At 38.4% G+C, this 22,747-nt stretch overlaps 1 protein-coding gene across 1 annotated transcript in view; it reads right to left on the reverse strand.

The window, feature by feature from the left end:
- LOC149192121 (Pseudouridine synthase family protein) overlaps positions 1–22,747 on the reverse strand; it is a 169,889-nt gene that overhangs the window by 104,880 nt on the left and 42,262 nt on the right. The gene's annotated exons all lie outside the window — the stretch shown is intronic.

The raw sequence follows: 22,747 nt of genomic DNA on the forward strand, positions 1-22,747 counted from the left end.
GCCAAGAGAGCTCCTAGGGTTGAGGGAACTCTTGACTGTAGGTTGTGCGTGATCCTTTTCTTGTGTTGACAAGCGGTAATCATCCCTACCATCAAGTTTGGGACTTGCCAAGAGTATACCTCAATATGCATCCTACCCACAAGCTAGGCTTGTTGGGAGTACCACCCATCTATCCAATGGGTGTGGGTAAACTTGGTTGTGCACGATCCTTGACAAGTGGTAATCCCCCCAAGCAAAGGTGAGACTTGGTTGTGCGCGATCTTTGTCAAGTGGTAATCCCCCCAAGAAAAGATGAGACTTTGTCGAACACGATCCTTGTCATGTGTTGACAAGTGGTAATCCCCCCAAAGTCTATGGATGCAGGTGTTCTACCACTTGACTCTTGAGGTGAAGTTTGGTTGTGCGTGATCCTTGTCATGTGTTGACAAGTGGTAATCCCCCCAAGTCTATGTCAAGATGGGAAGATTAGTGGATATAGGGTGATAGATGAATCTACCCTATGATGATTCTTCTTCATTAGATTGAGACATCATTGTTCCAGATGAACGGAGATGAGTAGAGAAAGCTGAGATCTTTGATGCAAAAAGAAATTCCTCCCTAATTGAGAGGGAGTGTTGAAAATTGGCAGCTCAGGGATGAATTTTGTTATCTAAAATCTCATTTTTGACAATTTTGGAGTGACTTTCTAAAAATAGAAAGTCATGTCTAGCATCTCAAGTATGACTTTCCAAAAATAGTAAATCACCTTGCATCAATTGGTAATCAAGTATAGTTGATGGAAAATCACTTAACTTATCATTAATCAATCCTAATAGTTCAATCTCGACTTAATCATCAATATTATTATTATTACTATTATCCTTTATGATACTATTATATTATTATTAAAAGGAAATTCATGTCTCTCAATCATGGCACTCAATCATGTCATATGTAACTCCCCTCAATTAATGCATATGTTACTCTCTCTCACTTAATGGATACATTACACTCTCTCTTATGCACTCATTAAAAGCATGGCATATTCCTCTTACACACTCATTAAAGCATGTCATAAAAGATTCCTCTTACGCACTCTTTAATGCATATGTTACATTCTCTCCTTTATGGCATAAGTTACTAAGGCATGCATACCTCCTTAATGGCATGAGTTACAAAGGCATGTGTACCTCCCTAAATGGCATATGTAACTCCTCCTCAAGGCATGCGTATTGCTCCTTCTTTATGACCAGAATTTGTTGCTCTTCCTATATATATGTATCTCATATCATCTCATTCTCACTACTTGTGCATTGTGAAAGAAGAATTCAAACTTGAGAGAGAGAGTTGGAGAGACTTGAAGAAGACTGTGAGAGAGGAACTTGGAGAGTAAAAGTGGGACTTGGTGAGCTAAGGTTGATTTAGTGTTTCAGTGTTTCAATGTTGATTTAGTTGAAGGGAAGGTTGATTCAGAGTTTGCATCTGTTGCCGCTACCAGTGATCTTTATGCTACAGCTTGTTCAGATTTGGGTGAACTTACTCATTCTCTTGATCCCTCATTGTATTATGTATCTCTATTGAACAATTGATATATAATAGAAGAAGAATCTGGTTGGCTTTTCCCCTTGTGGGTTTTGCCCTGGTCATTGGACCTAAATTCTCTATCTCATTTTTGTTCTTGGTTGTCTTCTATTATGCATTTGGTTTATGTTCTATCTACAATTGCTTAACAAATATTGCAGTAGAAAGAAGTTTTTGAAATAAGTAAATGTTACATCATAGAACATCAGAATTTCAACACCACTTGCTTGCAAAGGGTGACATATGGCCTCTCTTGGATGACGTTATCATGGAGGAGGCACCATTTTGAGATGTACACATGCATTTTGGGACTTTCTTGGAGCGAGGAACACTCTTGGACCCTTGTCTCATGTTCCTTGATGCCTTATTATCTATTTTGGAGGATGACATTATGGTGGATACAATTTCTTCCACAAATGCGGGCTATTTTTGGCATTTTGCTATGTTTGTAGGTATTTTAAGGTCGACTTGTGACCTTTTACCTAGTTGAATGCTCAAGTAAACTATTTTAGGGGTTTTGCTTGTAAAATTAATAAAATAAGGCTTGGTTTCCCTCATATAAATAGAGGGAAGCCTTATACATTTTGGATCATCATGCTTCCCTCTTTTTTGAAGTGTGCACTAGCTCTTGGTCTCATGTCCCTTCTCAAATCTATTTGTAACAGGTTTTGGTCTCCCCACAATTTTGCATAAATTTTGGTGAATAAAGGAACCCATGCATTTTTTACTTAGGGACTTAGAAGAAAGAGAGGTTAAATTAGATTGCTAGTGGAAGGTGGGGGCCAACCACGTGGGAAAACGCACTTGGGCACTTGGGCAATTTGAATTGCCTTGGAGGGGAATCGAATGGCTTGGAGAGGCGCCCACATGGAGGAAAGGAAGGCCCACGAAGATATGAGGAGGAGCTCCCCAACTCAAGGTATCATTTGCATATCGAACTCATTTGTGTTGCTCGAGCTGCTTAGCCGAGTTACCTAGTTGTTTAGCATCGAGTTTCCCGGGCAGGAGACTCAACCTTTCTTCGAGGGACTTCGAGTGCCACCCTAGGAAGACATTTCACACTACCTTGGAGGAGAACCGGAGGATATTTGTAGCCACATCACTCAGCCTTCGATTCAGTAGTGCGTATTCCTAGAGCACGCAGGAGGGAAACATGCAGAGGTGATTTGGGGGTTCATCTGGGCAACACTTGCCAGGAAAGTTTGGGAGTTGGAGTTATAGCAGACGATCAACCTTTGGGAGGAGTTTTGGACTGAGAGATTGTTGCATTTGGGCAGCTTGACTTACAGCCATTATGGACTGCGCAGAGGGCCATTCTTGGGCTCACATGGGAGTTGGGAAAAGGAGCTACAGAGCTCAAGTCAGCTGGGAGAAGGGAGGAAAACCATAGGGGACAACATCTCAGCATTTGGGGGTAATTTGGAGAGCCTTCCCACCCATTTCCAAACAGGCCATGATTACCAGCGTAAGGAGGAGGACATGGTTCGATTTTCGAGGGTCTGAACTAGGCCAAACACTTTCTGGGTTTTGGTGGGTTTTTGTTGAGGAGTCGGGAGCTGAAGTTGCAGCATAGCACGGGAAGTGGAGTTTCCAGCACATCCTTTCCAGTAGACACTGCAGTTTTCTGGGTAGCACATATCACCTTTGAAGCATTAGTTGGGCAACACTAAAATCATCATTTGCTCACCTGGGTTTTGTCACACTTGTCCCTTGAGACAAGCTCAGGTGCACCATTCCATCAATATTGTATTTGCTCCAGAACGATTTAATAAAATGGCTCAAATGATCTCTATTTGCAGTGCTTTCATGGGTGTTTACTTATTGTGTCTCATTGCTGGAAGTTGGTTTGTTTACTTTGCTTTGTATATCACTAAATTTCCTAGTTAGGAAAATTACAGTGGTATCAGAGCCCAAATCTTGGCTCAACCGTGGGGAGTTTTGCCTATGAGTGAAGAGGACCGCAAAATATCACATACAGGACGCAGAGGTACAGGAGCAGGGAAAGAGAGATGGAAATCACTCCAGACACGAAGGACAGGGGAAAGGCAGTGGTAGCAGAAGACACGGGAGAGCCCAAGAGCAGGGAGGAGATGGCCTTTGACAACCTCTTTAAGGCTCTGAATGACTTAGCAAAGGGGAGAAGGAAATGTCGGATGAGATCAAAATGCAGAACTGGGAGAAAAGCACTCCTAGGGGGTTTCTATTTGGAGAGACTTCGGGGGCCTCTTAGCAATTCGACCATCCTACACCCACTGCGCAACCTCCATCAGCGAGTGGACCAACTCGAGCTACACTGCCTTCTTTCATGCCTTTCACGCAGAATGAACCAACAAGGGTCAAAGATCCTTCACAAATGGGAGAGCACTTCAGAGAGTGGCAGTCCATGGGGGCAGACTTCAGGGAGGCACTCTATTTCAAAGATTTCTGCAAACTCAAGCAGAATGAGAAGGGAAAGAGCTATGGAGGAAAGGGCACGCAGAGCTATGAGTTGCAACGAACTATTGGGAGGATGTACTTCCCCATATATGATAGCACTACCAAGTTCACAGCTCGGGCATGGGTAGAGAAGATGGACACTTATTTCGAGCTCAACCGGATGACGGCTTTGGAAGCCATCAAGATGGCGAAGCTACACTTGGAAGGGGGAGCCCATGACTGGTGGTTTCATGGCTTGACTACCTTGGGGCATGCAATTGTGACTTCATATGAGGAATTCACCAGGAGGGTGGTGGAGCGATTTGATCAGAGGTATCCGAACTCCAGAGGCTCACTTCAGGGAGCTAACCCAACTCAAGCAAACGGGCAACCCAGAGCAGTACATATCAGATTCTTGAGAGTCTCGGTGATGGTGTGGGACCTATCAGATGCTCGGAGGGTGTACACCTTCGTAGAGGGCCTACTTGAGCCCCTGCGTGGACTAGTGAAGTCACGCATACCCTCCACGCTATAGGAAGCAGTGACATGTGTTGGAAATACTAAGAGGGGGTAAATCAGTATTCCTTAGCAATTAGCACTTTTAAATATTTTCAGAGCATTAGTTAATCTTCAATTATTATTAATGTTTATGCAGTAATAACAATAAATAAAAGAACACAATAGGCACAAGAATTTAAGGTGGAAAACCCCCTCCGGGTCAAAAACCACCAAACACTTTTCTAATAAATTCTTTAATCTTCAGCCCCAACTGAAATGAAAGCAACAACATCCTAGAATCCTAGAAAAGCATTCTTCTCCAGCTCCCACTAGAAGGACGCCCCAACGCCCTGGTTTCTTCAGTAATTAACTAAATGGATGCCCCAACACCCTAGCGAGCCACAATTCGCCCTAGCACCACCCTACCACCCTGAAGTGTTCACAGGATCCAACCTGTAGGCAACTTCATGCCCCAGCCTAGCACCTCCCTGCCACCCTATAATGACTGAAATGAGACAAGAGTGGATTCCCGTACTAGGGACAACGATCCACGATACAATATGATTTACAATGATTTTGACCGAACACCCAATCACACTATGACCTGCAACCCAAACATGACATCATTCCATTAGAAATTCCTATACCTTCCAATAATGCCTTTTCAACTCTAGGCAGATTGACTCTTTTACAATAGTGACTCTTCTAGTGATGACATGTTTACAAATGACTCTTTTACAACTTTACAATGATGACTCTTGGCCTTGACACTTCTTCACAGTATGCGGATGGTTGTCATGTCTTCATAGGATGTCCCGCTGCAATGCTTCCTTTGATTTGATAATTCTGCTCTTGAATTCTTCCTTGAAGTTGTACTTGAATCTTCTTCTACCTACATGCAAGATTTGCCCGACAAAACCAATCCCAAAACAAAACAAAATACCCTTCAACTTACCTCTGCCTGCAAAACACATGTAAGTGCATAATAATGAATAAATACAAATTAAAATTAAAATGCGTACCTGAAGTGTGCTTGTCACTTTTGTTATTGACTTGTTGTCGCAGTAGACAAAGACTCCCACTCTTGATATAGGCCTGGACTCTATGCATGACTATATCCAAAACTAACCTAAAGATATATACAATAAAAACTAATGACAGACCCTAGACTTGTGATGGACCAAGTTCTAAGTAAAACAACAGAGCCCGTTCTATCAACTATGACAAGACAAGTAACATGAACTTACAACATATATATTTAGCAAACTTAGTGTAGCATCAAGAATATGTAGCATAAAATGTGTAGTATCAGGAATAGGACATCCGAAAAACTAATTGTGACATATAGAGACAGAGATATAACCGAGACATTGTATATACTTACGTTGTCCTGCACAAACATATGTCAGAGATGATACTCAAAATTCAAATGTAAACATTAATCATACATACCTTGTTGTAGGAGACTTACCCTTGATTGTTGATGTGTAGTCCTTATTGCAGTGATCCTTGAATGCATGCTTTTTCTTGCTTTCTAGGAGCTTGATATTGAATCTGTTGTACCTATGTAATTTTGGATCTCCAGGGTCTGAAATTTCGTCCTATGATAGCCCTCTAAGTCCTCTTTCCAACCCCGCAGGTTTGATCAAGATTGGATTCTTGAGAAAAGAGTTATGCCAAATCTCCCACAATGACCTGATTATAGACTGGTTCAGTAGAGCGAACTTGTACGAAGTGCCACGTGTCACTGTTGCGACCTTCGACCCTAAAAACACTACTCAACAAACTACAATCCGTCCTCTTTTTGTGACTATTTACGAAATTTGAATCCAATTCTCAGAGAGAAAGTTATGACGATTTTCCCAACATCACCTGTTTGACATGGAATTCGGGAGCCTGCAAAAACCCTAACTTCCTCAGATCATATCTCCGAAAATATAGCAAACCAAGATTTGAAATTTGCTCACGAGGTTCATCAAGATTTGGACTCCAATGTGTTTTAATTTCAGCTTCTAAAGCTTCGCAAAAAAAAGTTATAGCGAAAATGCCATGATGACTTGTTTGAAGCCACAAAATCCCTACTAGAGGAGGATATGAGGGTCATTATTTATATGAATGTCTTGAGTTGAGAGGGTCCTCAACAAGTGAACATTGGAGGGATTTTAGGAGCAAAAAATATTTATTAATTATTGACTATTCAATGATCACAACCAATTATGAGTGCCATGCCACAACCCCATAGGGTTTTAGTCCACTAACTAGGGTTACTAACTTCAAACATGAATATCTCTCAAACCGTGAAGAATTACTTGGTGTGCCATATATCAACAAAAACATCTTGATGAGTAGAATCCATCTAGAAGATCCTTGACTCATAATAGAGTAAGTTGTCAAGTCAAAATGCCCATGCAAGATCAGGGTAGCCCCTGGTGCTGCTTGGGTTGACATCAATGACAACCACTGATCAACAATCTCCCCCTTTCGCATTAATGGCAACACAAGTACTCCCCCCTGCGATCATGACACCTCTTCCTATTGCCTTCTCTCCCCTTTGTCATCAATGGCAAAGGGTAACTCCCCCTGACAAAAAACCATCCCACAGACCTGTACACACCTCCACTCCCCCTTTCTACTCGAGTAGATAAGAGAAAGAGTCTAATGAAAACTTGGGAGAATCCCAATCTTTTGGCGAAGATACTCAAATGCTTCACAAGGTAATGGTTTGGTAAAGATGTCAGCAATTTGTTCCTTTGTGCCAACATATTCAAGCTTGATATTCTTTTCAGCGACCTACTCTCTAATGAAATGATATTTAATCGGAATGTGCTTCATTTTGGAATGCATCATAGGATTCTTGGAGATACTGATGGCATTGGTGTTATCGCAAAAGATGGGAATAGGCTCATCGAACTTGACTTTAAGATATTACAAAGTTTGCTTCATCCAAAGAACTTGAGTACAACAAGTTGTTGTCACGACATATTCTGCTTCCACTGTGGATAACGAGATTGAAGACTACTTTTTACTTAACCATGAAACAAGACAACCACCTAGATAGAATGTTGCTCCACTGGTACTCTTACAATCATCAACACTTCCTGCCCAATCTACATCTGTCTAAGCTTGGATAACCAGATCATTTCCTTTGGGATACCATAGACCATATTCTTTTGTGCCCTTAAGATACCGAAGAATTCTTTTGACAGCAATAATATGAAATTCTTTTGGTGCTGCTTGAAATTTTGCTACTTGTCCAACTACCTGCATCACATCAGGTCGGGAGGCTGTCACATACAGGAGACTACCAATCATGGATCTATACAACCTTTGGTCCACATCCTTTGACGAATCTTCTAAGCTTAACTTGCAACCTGTTATCATGGGGGTAAGGACTCGCTTGCAATCTTCCATCTGGAATTTTTGAGCATTTCCTTAATGTACTTGGTTTGATATATGAATATTCCTTTATCCTGCTAAGAAATCTAAAGCCCCAAAAATTATGTCAGCTCGCCAAGCATAGACATTCAAACTCACTTTGCATTTTTGTGGCAAAGTTTTTACTTAATCTATCATCATTGCTTCCAAAGATTATATCATTCACATATACCTCGATAATCGTTAGGTTATCTTGATCCACTTTCACATAGAGATTGTTGTCATCGCTTCCTTTCTTGAATGCTTGTTGATGTAGATACCTATCAAGACGAGCATACCAAGCCCTAGGAGCTTGCAAGAGACCATATAGTGCCTTCTTTAATCTTGATTTTTCTCGAGCAAGCATAAGCAAGAAACATCTTGATAGCTTCCATTCTGGCAACGGGAGCAAATGTTTCTTCAAAATCGATTCCTTCAACCTGTGCATATCCTTTGCAAACTAATCTTGCCTTGTTCCTGGTAACCTGTAATCCTTCAACTATTTTTCTCCCCCTAAACCTGTAATGAAACTACCATCTTGTTCAAACTACCTTCCTGTCAATCATAGACTTGTGCCATATACTGCTACATAGACTCCTCCTCTACAAACATTAAGGAGTCAACAAGCCAGATTGTTCAAAATAGTGAGTCACCTAACGGGCCATCTTGACTTGAGTCATTATCTGAAGCAACTGCTAATTCCTCATGACCTTTTGCTTTTACAAATCCTGAAAGCATAACTGCTGAAACCTTGTTATTTGCTTTGTCTTCCTGTACCTGTTTCCTTTTCCAGACCTTCTTATTCCTGCAATCTCGAGCCATGTGCCCATAGTTATGACACTTGAAGCATTCAATGTTGTCCATAGGTGATTCCATCTGATATTTGCACTTGCGAGCATTATGGCCATAGTTATGGCATTTGAAACATTCAATGTTTGGCCCATCTAGCACGTATTCTCCTCTAACAAAATCATCGTGGAACTTGTCTCGTGATCCTGCAAACTTGCTTCTAGGGTTTTGCAAAAATGATTGTACCTGTCAAAAACTTCACAATCCCTAGCCATATGTCCATAGTTAGCACATAAAAAGCAATAACCATTAAATAAACGAACATATCTAGAAGATTTGTCATTCTTCTTTCGAGGCAGTGTTGTTGTTTGTTGTGGTCCTTTGTTCTTGATTGCTTTTGTCTTGTTCTTTGGAGTTGCAACATTCTTCTTTGGCTTTTCACTTTGATCAACTTCCCTCTTAGAATCATTTTGCGAAGATGTGGAGCTCGTACCTTCATCAACTGGAGCTTTACAATCTTTAATTGCCTTCATTTTTTCTTCTTCATCTATCTTATCTTGTAAGTGTTCTTTTTGTGATCCCTTGACTTTGTTGATCTCATCATGGGTTGCATCAAGTTCTTCTTGCTTTTGAGCAAGATCTTCTTGAAACCATCATTTCAAGATCTTCCTTCTTTTTTCTGCCTCCTCAACCTGTAGCTCGAGAATAGTGGTCTTCTCTACTTCTCTGTTGAGAACCTGTATCTATTCCTTCTGCTTCTCATTTTCAATCCTGAGCCAACTTATTTCTACTAAAGATGTTTCTAATTCCTTTTTCTTTTGGTCAATAGTGGATATGTATCTCTGATCAGATTATTTCCTTTCAATTTTTAATTCCTGCATATGTTGTGTGGTCCTGCTAATCTCTACAAACGTTGTGTTGAGTTCTTGTTGCTTATGTTGGACTTCTCTCTTGAGGTCTCGTGTCACTATATTCTTGATTTCTTCCAATTGAGTTCTAAAACTATTAATCATCTTCTCAGACTCTTCATTTTCTTTCATGAGTTCTTTTGCTGTCTTCAATTCTGCTTCCAAAAGTCTTGTCTTTTCCTTTTGACTTTTGAGTTCCTTTATCACCTTGATCACTTGATTTTGAAACTCTGTTTTACTCCTTTCTCCCATTTCTTCATCATAATCAGAAGGATCCGAATTTTCAATAACATCTTGACCTGATTGCTTTGTTGAATAGAGATTACGAAGCTTTATCCAAAGAGTTTTAGCTGTTGAACATTGACCAACTTTTGTTTTCACAGAATTTGGCAAAACATTCAAAATTACATTCATGGCCTTTGAATTGTACCTTTTAGCTTTGTCAGTAGATGTGTCTCTAGAAACAATTGATTCCCATACTCCATGTGCCTGCAAATGTACATCCATCCTGGATTCCCATATCCAATAATTATCTGCATCAAAATTAGGCGTTGGTACACAATACTCACTTTCTTCAGATTTTGTTATACCTTTACTTCCTTCAAAATCCTTGTAACCTGCCTCTTTGACTTTGCCATCTCTATTCTCTAAAAACTGACTTCCAGCGGTTAAACTGTTACTGAAGGAACTAAACTCTGATTCCAATTGTTGGAAATATTGAGGGGGGGGTGAATCAGTATTCCTTAGCAATTAGCACTTTTAAATCTTTACAGAGAATTAGTTAATCTTCAATTATTATTAATGTTTATGCAGTAATAACAATAAATAAAAGAACACAGTAGGCACAAGAATTTTAAGTGGAAAACCCCCTCCGGGTCAAAAACCACCGAATGTTTTTCTAATAAATTCTTTAATCTTCAGCCCCAACTGAAATGAAAGCAACAACTTCCTAGAATTCTAGAAAAGCATTCTTCTCTAGCTCCCACTAGAAGGATGCCCCAATGCCCTGGTTTCTTCAGTAATCAACTGAAATGATGCCCCAACACCCTAGCGAGCCACAACTCGCCCTAACACCACCCTACCACTTTGAAGTGTTCACAAGCTCCAACCTGTAGGTGATGTCATGCACTAGCCTAGCACTTCCCTGCCACCCTATAATGACTGAAATGAGACAAGAGTGTGGATTCCCATACCAAGAACAACGATCCATGATACAATATGATTTACAATGATTTTGACCGAACACCCAATCACACTATGACCTGCAACCCAACCATGACATCATCCCAACAGAGATTCCTATACCTCCTATTGACCACTACGTGTCAACTACCCATAGCAGTACACCCCCTTTTTTGCAAAAGGGATAGCGCTTGATCGATATGTCCATGCCATTCGACTGTCATCATCAGCCCGATCATGTTATGTTGTAAACCAAGTCTGCATGTGTAAATTGTAAATAATCTCAGCAGATCTGTGTCATGCATGTAAATGCCTAGGTAAACCTAATTTTCTAATGATGATCTACCTTCCAGAAGGTTTTTTGTCTCACCAACCCATGGTCGGCAGAGTTTTCCTTCAGCCTAACCCCAAAGCCGGAATGGATTTTGTCATTAGAATCTTAGGGGAATCCTAGTGTGCTTCGAGTCTATGTAAAAGTAATTTGGAAATAATCCTAATTATTTGGTTAGGTTATTACAAATTGCTTGATCTGCTAGATTATATTTGTGTCGCAGAACTGGGTAGTCCATGAGGGTCTTTGTCAAACGGGTTTTCCCCCTTGAGATGTAAAATTGTAAAAGTCATGATGTAAAGTGTCTTGAGGGTTAGAAAATGTTTTATCCCCTCATAAGTCCTAGGTCCTAGGTGATTTTTCCAAAGGGCTAAGTTCGAGGGTCCAATAAAAATAATAAAAAAATAATAATAATAATAATAAAATTAAAAAATTAAAAAAATAACTAAAAATAAAATAAAATAAAATTTAAAAATAAATAAAAATTTGAAAAATAAAATAAAATAATAAGTCAAAGTTTTGAGAAAATAAATGCAAAATTTTAATTTTTAATATATTAAAATGCATTTAAAATTTTGACGAATGAGATTAAAAGGGATTTTGATCCTCATCGACGGTCGAGATTAGTTTGACATGGATCACTCGAACTAGCCGTTGGGAAATTTTCCTTTAAATAGGGTGTCAGGGGTCATTTGAGATCATTCGATCTGAGAGTCATGTGCTAAAGAAAGCTCTCTTGTAGTCATTTTTTTTTGTGCAATAAAGAAAGACTTTGGGGTTGAAAATCTTGTTGGTGTTACTCTTCTGAAAATGTTGTAAGATATTTTATTTTTCTGCATAAATTTAGTTTCAACCATTGATGATAGCTTGATGAAGAGTGATTTTAAACACAGGTATCTTGTTTAGTCGCTAGGGTTTGAATGGTAGTTAAATTTCTGAATATGATGGCAGGTATCTCCATTAGATCTGGATTTTAGTATCGTTTTCTCCCTCTTTGTTAATGGTTGAATTAAGTTGTGCAGGAAATCCTTTTTTTAGATTACCGAGCGTTCGGGGAAGTTCTCGGCTGAACCAGCCAACTCCCGGATTACATTTTCTAAAGAGCCCAGCCAGTTTTGATCCCAGGCTTATCATTTGAAATTTTTTGGTGAATGCATGAAGGGTTTTTTGAAGCACGTCATCTTATATTTAAAATCTTAAAAAATATTTTTGTGGCATACTGACAAATCTGGCTATTTAAGAGCCTGCAGTTTGTGAATATTGTAATTATTTAGCTAGGGTTTTAAGGTTTCATTGTTATTTTGTTTCTGGGCATTTTGCTTTTATCATTGCAGGTACAAATTTTGAAAATTCTTCAGGGTTTTCCATCAAGCAATCTGATCAGGGTTTCCATTGGGCAAATCTAAAGCAAGGTGATTTAAAATTTACTGGAGTGGAGAATTTGGAAGTGTTTTGTAGGAAATTCTCAACTGATGCCATACACAGCTCCATCTCATCCCTGCTCGATTTCCCTCACATTCAACGTTGTCTGAATCTTCCTTCTCCATCTGCTTGATGTGCTCTTCCTTGCTGTGTGGACCTCTTCTCCTTTCAGCTTGCCTTTCCCATTCGAATCTCCTCTCATCCACGTAGCTCCATCCTTCATCGCAGTCTTTTCTTTATCCCTTGCCCACAGCATTCATATCTCTCAGCCTCCCCATCTTTGCTGCCTATCGCGCTACCATTGTTGCCATTCGTTTACACACAGCTTTCGCCATGTCGTTCCTTCTGCTACTTTCTCCATTGCATAAATTCTCCCTCACGCAGCCCCTTCTCTACTCTCCCATTCTCTGCTACAGCTCCTCGCTTCTCTTCCCTCACCTGCAAATCTGTCCTCCCATCTGCGTGTTTCCTTTTTTTTTTCACGCTGGCAAAGATTTCACGCTTCTCTCACACTCCTCCATGCAAGACCCACGCACATCCTCGAGCATCCATCTCACGCCATCAGCTTCATCCATTATCGCAGCCAGCTTCTTACGCTGGCCAACCATGCTATCATCCTTCCAAACTCTACTCACGGCTTTTCATTTCCGTCCCTGCAAACAAACCTCTATCTTTCACGCAACAATCTCCAAAACCCCTCCGTCTTGCTCCTCACACGTACCTTTGACAACATACAAACAAAACAAATTCAATTTTTTTTACATGGGTTAGGGTTTCTTTTTATTATTATTGTGATACGTAGTCTAGATTAGAATGTAATTTTTTCTTTTTTATTTATAAAGTTTTGCATACTTAGATTTCATTTCTTTTAAAATTTAGATTTTGTTTTAACTTTAAAAAAAAAATTAAATGAAAAATCAATTTTCATTTTTTATATAAATGATAAGGTATTAGTTTTTAGAATTAGATTTTTTTTAATTTTAGATTTCATTTTATTTGTATATATTTATTTTAAGTTTCATTTAATTTAGAATTAAGTTTTTTTCTTTTTCTTTTTCTTTTAATTTTAGATTTTAAGTTTGATTAGATTTTGATTTATTTCTTTAAAAAAATAAAGAATTAAATGATTTTGATTCTTAGTTTAGATTAGATTCTACTTTTATTTAGATTTTAGATTTATTTAAGTTTTGTTTTGTTTTGTTTAAATATAAATTAAAAAATCATAAAAAAATATATAATAAATAAAAAATTAAAAAATCAAAAGAATAAAAAAGTTTTGATTTGCTCTGTTTCATTTAGATTTTAGCAAATTTCCTTTTAAATTTCCTCTCATCTATATATATTTAGTGTTTGGTCTAAATTTCATTTTCTTATAGTTTAGTTTTTAATCTTTAAGTTTTAGTTTAGTTTAGTTTCATATAAATATAAAATATAAAAAAAAAAATAGTCCTTAGGCTTTTATTTAGAATTTTGTTCTATAGTTTTGTTTTAAACTTAATAAAAAAAAAAAAATTGAAAATTCCTTTTAAAGTCTTTTTCTGTTGTGGTATAGTTAAATGTGCTTAAATATTTATATTTGGAAATTAACTATTTGAATTTGGTTAGGTTTTAAAAAACGTGGTACGTTTATTGAATATCTTGCATTGCTTGGGTTATTTGATGATAAATGATTGTTAATGGTGGAATTACAAAGTTCATATTTCTGCAACATTTGATAAACAATTATTTAATCACTAACTCCATAAGGCACTGGTACATTAACTTCTAAAATCAATCAGGTGCTAATCTTCCTTGTTGTGTCTCCCAAGCCAGCTGTCTCCAGTTGGTATTCCTTTATCCTATAGGGTCTACCCCCCTTAGCCTAGGGAGACGGCTTAAACGGAGAGATCGGGGATCAGGTGATAGCCCTCGGTCTAAGCGTTGTCGCACTGCCAAAACAATCTGTGCGACAACATTTTTTGGCGTCGTTGCCGAGGATAGAGTTTTTCTGTCCCTGGCGTTTCAATGACATTTCATCTTCATTCTTCTCTCTCATCTGGAATCTAGAATCTTTTCATTTGAGCTGGCAAAGTCAACATTTTTTGGCATCATCTCATCTTTTCCGCCATTCATTAGCTTGTCAAACGGCCAACATTCTTTGGCGTCATTTGATCTTTTCATCGCCTTATCTTTCGTCATATCATCATACCTTCAGCACCTACTCTTCAATCCGTTTCTTGTTTGGGTGGCGACTCCACTTCTTTCATCTCTTCATTTTCTTGAGCAGAGATCTCTTTCTATCATCCATTTGGTCCCTCATTATTCATCATGGATTATTCGTTTACCCCATGTCATTTTACTGATGTTCTCCATGATGTTCCGGAAGTGGCCATTTCTAAATTACCTTTGTTCTCGGGTGGTGATTCAGTGGCTGTTAGAAAGCATTTATGCAAGTTTACTCGTATAATGATCATATATTGTAGATCTCCTCAGTATGATCATGAAGATGTCAAAATGCATTTATTTGTCTTTTCTTTAGAGGATGATGGTTTGAATTGGTTTAATAATTGTCCTAAAGATTCTTTCACTTCTTTACAAGACATTGTCAATGCTTTTAAAGATAGATATGGTTATCAAGATAGCTTGCCTTGTGCCCCTAAAATTGTGCAACAAAATGAAAGTAATCTTATGAAAGGTCCAGCTGTCGATTAAAGATTTCAAGGCAATTCTTCATATCAAAATGTGCCATCCACTTGTACCATTGCAGATCAAATCCATGATAGTGGAAAAGCAGGGACAAATTGTAAAATCAGTGTTGACAATGAAAGGGAAAATCAGAAGCAAATTATAGAAGAACTAATGCGGCTGGTAAAAAATATGGAGATCAATCAAACTAATTACGCCAATGATATGAGAACTTTATGCACCCACCTGGAAAAACGTGATAAGGAGATGGAAATCATGAAAATTAAACACTCTGATCACATAACCGACATGCAAAGTCAGCATGCTAAGGAAATTGAGACCATGAAAGCTAATCATGACAGGGAAATTAATTTTATGCAAAGCAAGTTATCAAGCTTAGAGGAAAATATGACGATCATGGAATTCGATTATAATAATCAGTTAGCTACCATGCAAGCAAATCATAAGAAAGAGATAAACTTTATGCAACATTGTTTGATGACCATAAAGGCAAAGGACGATAAAGTAATAAAAGATATGGAAGCTAATCAGATATGTCTTCAGAATAAGTTACTGACCATGGAAGAAGACCATGCCAGGGAAATCAGTGCTATGAAGGTTGAACACTCTAGTCAGATAGATGCCATTAAAATACAGTTTCAGAAATTTCAACAGCAGTCGGAAGATGAAAGAAACCAGGGAATGTCAATAGATCAGGCGCCTCCTTATCTACTGCAACAAGCTCCATCTTATTATGAGGTCCTTTGTTCCATTGAAAAGTGGCTAATTGAAGGTGACCTGGATAAAAGGGAAATTAATAATCAGGTTGATACTCTCACGGTTAATCCATGAGTCATAGAAGATCAAGTTATAACTCATGACACCTGTGAGACTGATCCATCATCCTTGACAGAGCAGATGCAGAATGAAGAAAGACATGTCATGCATATCTTACATACTTCATCTGAGAGCTTTGAAGCAGAAAGTTCCACGTCATCAGTGATACAGCATGCCACAAAGAAAAAACGCAAAAGAAAAAGAACGAGAAGAAGATTTGATGCATCAGATGGTCGTGAGCAACTTGATTTTTGGATACGAAAAAGTCCTACCATATGTAGAATTGGACATGGCACATCCGAGAAGCAACCGACAGATTTGCCTGAAAGCAAGCAAATGCTCAGTATACACTATATTGAACACATCTGATGCCATGGGGCATCCTCTGTATTTCTAACCCCAAAGCCGGAACCCCAAAGCCGGAATGGCTTTTGTCATTAGAATCTTAGGAGAATCCTAGTGTGCTTCGAGTCTATGTAAAAGTAATTTGGAAATAATCCTAATTATTTGGTTAGGTTATTACAAATTGCTTGATCTGCTAGATTATATTTGTGTCGCAGAACTGGGTAGTCCATGAGGGTCTTTGTCAAATGGGTTTTCCCCCTTGAGATGTAAAATTGTAAAAGTCATGATGTAAAGTGTCTTGAGGGTTGGAAAATGTTTTATCCCCTCATAAGTCCTAGGTCCTAGGTGATTTTTCCAAAGGGCTAAGTTCGAGGGTCCAATAAAAATAATAAAAGATATAAATAATATAAATAATAATAATATATAATAAAATTTAAAAAATAACTAAAAAATAAAATAAATTTAAATTTAAAAATAAATAAAAATTTGAAAAATAAAATAAAATAATAAGTCAAAGTTTTGAGAAAATAAATGCAAAATTTTAATTTTTAATATATTAAAATGCATTTAAAATTTCGACGGATGAGATTAAAAGGGATTTTGATCCTCATCGACAGTCAAGATTAGTTTGACATGGATCACTCGAACTAGCCTTTGGGAAATTTTCCTTTAAATAGGGTGTCAGGAGTCATTTGAGATCATTTGATCTGAGAGTCATGTGCTAAAGAAAGCTCTCTTGTAGTCATTTTTTTTGTGCAATAAAGAAAGACTTTAGGGTTGAAAATCTTACTGGTGTTACTCTTCTGGAAATGCTGTAAAATATTTTATTTTTCTGCATAAATTTAGTTTCAGCCATTGATAATAGCTTGATGAAGAGTGATTTTAAACACAAGTATCTTGTTTAGTCGCTAAGGTTTGAATGGTAGTTAAATTTCTGAATATGATGGCAGGTATCTCTATTAGAACTAGATTTTAGTATTGTTTTCTCCCTCTTTGTTAATGGTTGAATTAAGTTGTGCAGGAAATCCCTTTTTTGAGATTACCGGGCATTCGGGGAAGTTCTCGGCTGAACCAGCCAACTCCTGGATTACATTTTCTGAAGAGCCCAGCCAGTTTTGATCCCGGGCTTATCATTTGAAATTTTCTGGTGAATGCATGGAGGGTTTTCTGAAGCACATCATCTTATATTTAAAATCTTAAAAAATATTTTTGTGGCATACTGACAAATCTGGCTATTTAAGAGCTTGCAGTTTGTGAATATTGTAATTATTTAGCTAGGGTTTTAAGGTTTCATTATTATTTTGTTTCTAGGCATTTTGCTTTTATCATTGCAAGTACAGATTTTGAAAATTCTTCAGGGTTTTCCATCAGGCAATCTAATCAGGGTTTCCATTGGGCAAAACTAAAGCAAGGTGATTTAAAATTTACTGGAGTGGAGAATTTGGAAGTGTTTTGCAGGAAATTCTCAACTGATGCCATACACAGCTCCATCTCATCCCTGCTCGATTTTCCTCACATTCAACGCTGCCTGAATCTTCCTTCTCCATCTACTTGATGTGCTCTTCCTTGCTGCATGGACCTCTTCTCCTTTCAGCTTGCCTTTCCCATTCGAATCTCCTCTCATCCACGTAGCTCCATCCTTCATCGCAGTCTTTTCTTTATCCCTTCCCCGCAACATTCATATCTCTCAGCCTTCCCATCTTTGCTGCCTGTCGAGCTACCATTGCTACCATTTGTTTACACGCAGCTTTTGTCGTGCCGTTCTTTTTGCTGCTTTCTCCACTGCATAAAATCTCCCTCACGCAACCCCTTCTCTGCTCTCCCATTCTCTGCTACAAATCCTCGCTTATCTTCCCTCACCCGCAGATCTGTCCTCCCATCTGCGTGTTTCCTTCTTTTTTTCTTCTTTTTTTCACGTTGGCAAAGATTTCATGCTTCTCTCACACTCCTCCATGCAAGACCCACACACATCCTCGAGCATCCATCTCACACCATCAACTTCATCCATTATCGCAGCCAGCTTCCTACGCTTCCCAACCATGCTATCATCCTTCCAAACTCTACTCACAGCTTTTCCTTTCCATCCCTGCAAACAAACCTCTATCTTTCACGCAACAGTCTCCAAAACCCCACCGTCCTGCTCCTCACGCGTACCTGTGACAACATACAAACAAAACAAATTCAATTTTTTTTACATGGGTTAGGGTTTCTTTTTATTATTATTGTGATACATAGTCTAGATTAGAATGTAATTTTTTCTTTTTTATTTATAAAGTTTTGCATACTTAGATTTCATTTCTTTTAAAATTTAGATTTTGTTTTAACTTTAAAAAAAAAAAAATTAAATAAAAAAACAATTTTCATTTTTTATATGTACAATAAGGTATTAGTTTTTAGAATGAGATTTTTTTTAATTTTAGATTTCATTTTATTTGTATATATTTATTTTAAGTTTCATTTAATTTAGAATTAAGTTTTTTTTTTTTTTTCTTTTAATTTTAGATTTTGATTTATTTCTTTAAAAAATAAAAATAATAATAAAAAAATAAAGAATTAAATGATTTTGATTCTTAGTTTAGATTAGATTCTACTTTTATTTAGATTTTAGCAAATTTCCTTTTAAATTTCCTCTCATCTGTATATATTTAGTGTTTGGTCTAAATTTCATTTTCTTATAGTTTAGTTTTTAATCTTTAAGTTTTAGTTTAGTTTATTTTCATATAAATATAAAATATAAAAAAAAAAAAAAATAGTCCTTAGGCTTTTATTTAGAATTTTGTTCTATAGTTTTGTTTTAAACTTGGAAATTAAAAAAAAAAAAAAAAAAAAAAAAAAATTTGAAAAAGATTAATTTAAAAAAAATTGAAAATTCCTTTTAAAGTGTTTTTCTGTTGTGGTATAGTTAAATGTGCTTAAATATTTATATCTGAAGATTAACTATTTGAATTTGGTTAGGTTTTGAAAAACGTGGTACGTTTATTGAATATCTTGCATTGCTCGTGTTATTTGATGATAAATGATTGTTAATGGTGGAATTACAAAGTTCATATTTCTGCAACATTTGATAAACAATTATTTAATCACTAACTCCATAAGGCACTGGTACATTAACTTCTAAAATCAATCAGGTGCTAATCTTCCTTGCTGTGTCTCCCAAGCCAGCTGTCTCCAGTTGGTATTCCATTATCCTATAGGGTCTACCCCCCTTAGCCTAAGGAGACGGCTTAAATGGAGAGATCGGGGATCAAGGTGACAGCCCCGGTTTGAGCGTTGTCGCGCTGCCCAGACAATCTGTGCGACAACACCTCCCAATAATGCCTTTTCAACTCTAGGCAGATTGACTCTTTTACAATAGTCGCTCTTCCAGTGACGACACTTTTACAAATGACTCTTTTACAACTTTACAATGATTACTCTTGGCCTTGACACTTCTTCACAATATACGGATGGTTGTCATGTCTTCAAAGGATGTCCCGCTGCAATGCTTCCTTTGATTTGATACTTATGCTCTTGAATTCTTGCTTGAAGTTGTACTTGAATCTTCTTCTACCTGCATGCAAAATTTGCCCGATGAAACCAATCCCAAAACAAAACAAAATACCCTTCAACTTACCTCTGCCTGCAAAACACATGTAAGTGCATAATAATGAATAAATACAAATTAAAATTACAATGTGTACCTGAAGTGTGCTTGTCACTTTTGTTGTTGACTAGACAAAGACTCCTACTCTTGATATAGGCTTGGACTCTATGCAAGACTATATCCAAAACTGACCTAAAGATATATACAATAAAAACTGATGACATACCCTAGACTTGTGATGGACCAAGTTCTAAGTACAACAACAGAGACCATTCTATCAACTATGACAAGACAAGTAACATGAACTTACAACATCATATAGTTTTAGCAAACTTAGTGTAGCATCAAGAATATGTAGCATAAAATGTGTAGTGTCAAGAATAGGACATTTGAAAAACTAATTGTGACATATAGAGACATATAGATGTAACCGAGACACTGTATATACTTACATTGTCCTGCAAAAACATATGTCAAAGATGATACTCAAAATTCAAATGTAAACACTAATCATACATACCTTGTTGTAGGAGACTTACCCTTGACTGTTGATGTGTGGTCCTTACTGCAGTGATCCTTGAATGCATGCTTTTTCTTGCCTTCTAGGAGCTCGATATTGAATCTATTGTATCTATGTAATTTCGGATCTCCAAGGTCTGAAATTTCGTCCTATGATAGCCCTCTAAGTCCTCTTTCCAACCCCACAAGTCTGATCAAGATTGGATTCTTCAAGAAAGAGTTATGCCCAATCTCCCACGATGTCCAAATTATAGACTAGTTCAGTAGAGTGAACTTGTACGAAGTGCCACGTGTCATTGTTGCGACCTTCGGCCCTGAAAACGCTACTCAACAAACTACAGTTAATCCTATTTCTATGACTATTTACGAAATTTGAATCCAATGCTCGAAGAGAATGTTATGATGACTTTCCCAATGTCACCTATTTGACATGGAATTCGGGAGCCTGCAAAAACCCTAACTTCCTCAGATCATATCTCCGAAAATGTAGTGAACCAAGATCTGAAATTCGGTCACGAGGTTCATCAAGATTTCGACTCAAATGGGTTTTAATTTCAGCTTTTGAAGCTTCACAGAAAAAAGTTATAGCGAAAATGCCACGATGACTTTTTGAAGCCATAAAATCCCTACTAGAGGAGGATATGAGGGTCATTATTTATATGAAAGTCTTGAGTTGAGAGGGTCCTCGACAAGTGAATGTTGGAGGGATTTTAGGAGCAAAAAAATATTTATTAATTATCAACTATTCAATGACCACAACCAATTATGAGTGTCATGCCACAACATAGGGTTTTAGCCCACTAACTGGGGTTACTAACTTGAAACATGAATATCTCTCAAACCATGAAGAATTACCTGTCGTGCCATATATCATCGGAAACATCTCAACGAGTAGAATCCATCTAGAAGATCCTTGACTCAAAATAGAGTAAGTTGTCAAGTCAAAATTCCCATGCAAGATCGAGGTAGCCCCTAGTGCTGCTTGGGTTGACATCTAACAACCACTGATCAACAACATGTGCTAGAGATTTGCAGGGGGCATCCACGAGACATGAGCACCCTTCCCTGCACGCACTCCCTACCCCCAGAAGGGGAGTGATACTAGGCCACCACCACAGAGAGAATCCCAGGGGCGTGGGCAGCTAGATGATGAGACCCGAAGGGACCTCAGGAGGAGGAAACTATGTTTTACTTGTTAGGAGCCCTGGGCCCCAGGCCATCAGTGCACAACTGGCAAAGCCCACTACATTGAGATTTTCTCAGATAGCGATCAGGAGGACAAGGTGGAGCTGGAGTTTGGTGCGGGAGGTGGTGAGAGTCTGGTAAAGAGGGGACCACAACCACCACCTCCACAAGGAGGGGCATCCTTTGCTCCATCCGAGGGTGTCCTTGCTTCTTTATGCAAGGTCCCCAAATTTCTGACATTGAGGATTCGAGGTACAATACAGGGGCAGCGGGTCTCAGTCTTAGTTAACAGTGGGGCTACCCACAACTTCATGGATGCCTAGTTGGTTCAGAGGAGGGGCATCACCACGACAAAGTTTGAGGGCTTTTCAGTCCTAGTACCTGGTTACCGGACTATGCAGTGCACTCGGTATGTTCTCGCCTTGACTGTGACCATGGGGAACCACTCCATGACAAACCATTTCTTTCTAGTAGATGTGCCAGACACCAACATAGTGATGGGTGTCCAGTAGTTGTACTCCCTTGGACGAGTTACCACTGATTGGAAGAAGTTGGAGATGGAGTTCACCAGCCCAGATGGCAAGCTGGTGGTCCTTAGAGGTATGCATTCGTACCCACCACAGACAATCTCAATGCATAGGATGGAGGCAGATCTGCAACATGGAGACATAGCGTGGGCAGTAGAGCTGAGGGTTTCAAAGGCTAGGGGACAAGCCCAGTCACCACCCCCGGATATACATGCATTATTAGACAGATACTCAGTGGTATTTGGGGACATTCCACCAGGGCAGCCCCCAAACAGGGGATTCGAGCACACCATCAAGTTGGAGCCTAGTGTGCAGGCAATGATTACCACCCCTTATAGGCACCCCAAGGCCTATAAGGACGAGATTGAGCGGGCCATCAAAGAGTTGTTGGCGTTGGGCCACATCAGGCCGAGTTCCAATCCCTTTTCTTCTTCAATAGTGTTGGTGAAGAAGAAGGATGGAACCTTGCGCATGTGCATCAACTACCAGGCGCTCAACAGGAAGACATTGAAGAACCAGTACCCCATACCCCACATCGATGAGTTGATGATTGAGCCTAGAGGACCCA

Source organism: Pinus tabuliformis, chromosome 2_2 (assembly GCF_031772625.1).
Source record: "Pinus tabuliformis cultivar Carrire ecotype Pingquan chromosome 2_2, CPIR1, whole genome shotgun sequence".
In the NCBI taxonomy this organism is placed as follows: Eukaryota; Viridiplantae; Streptophyta; class Pinopsida; order Pinales; family Pinaceae; genus Pinus; species Pinus tabuliformis.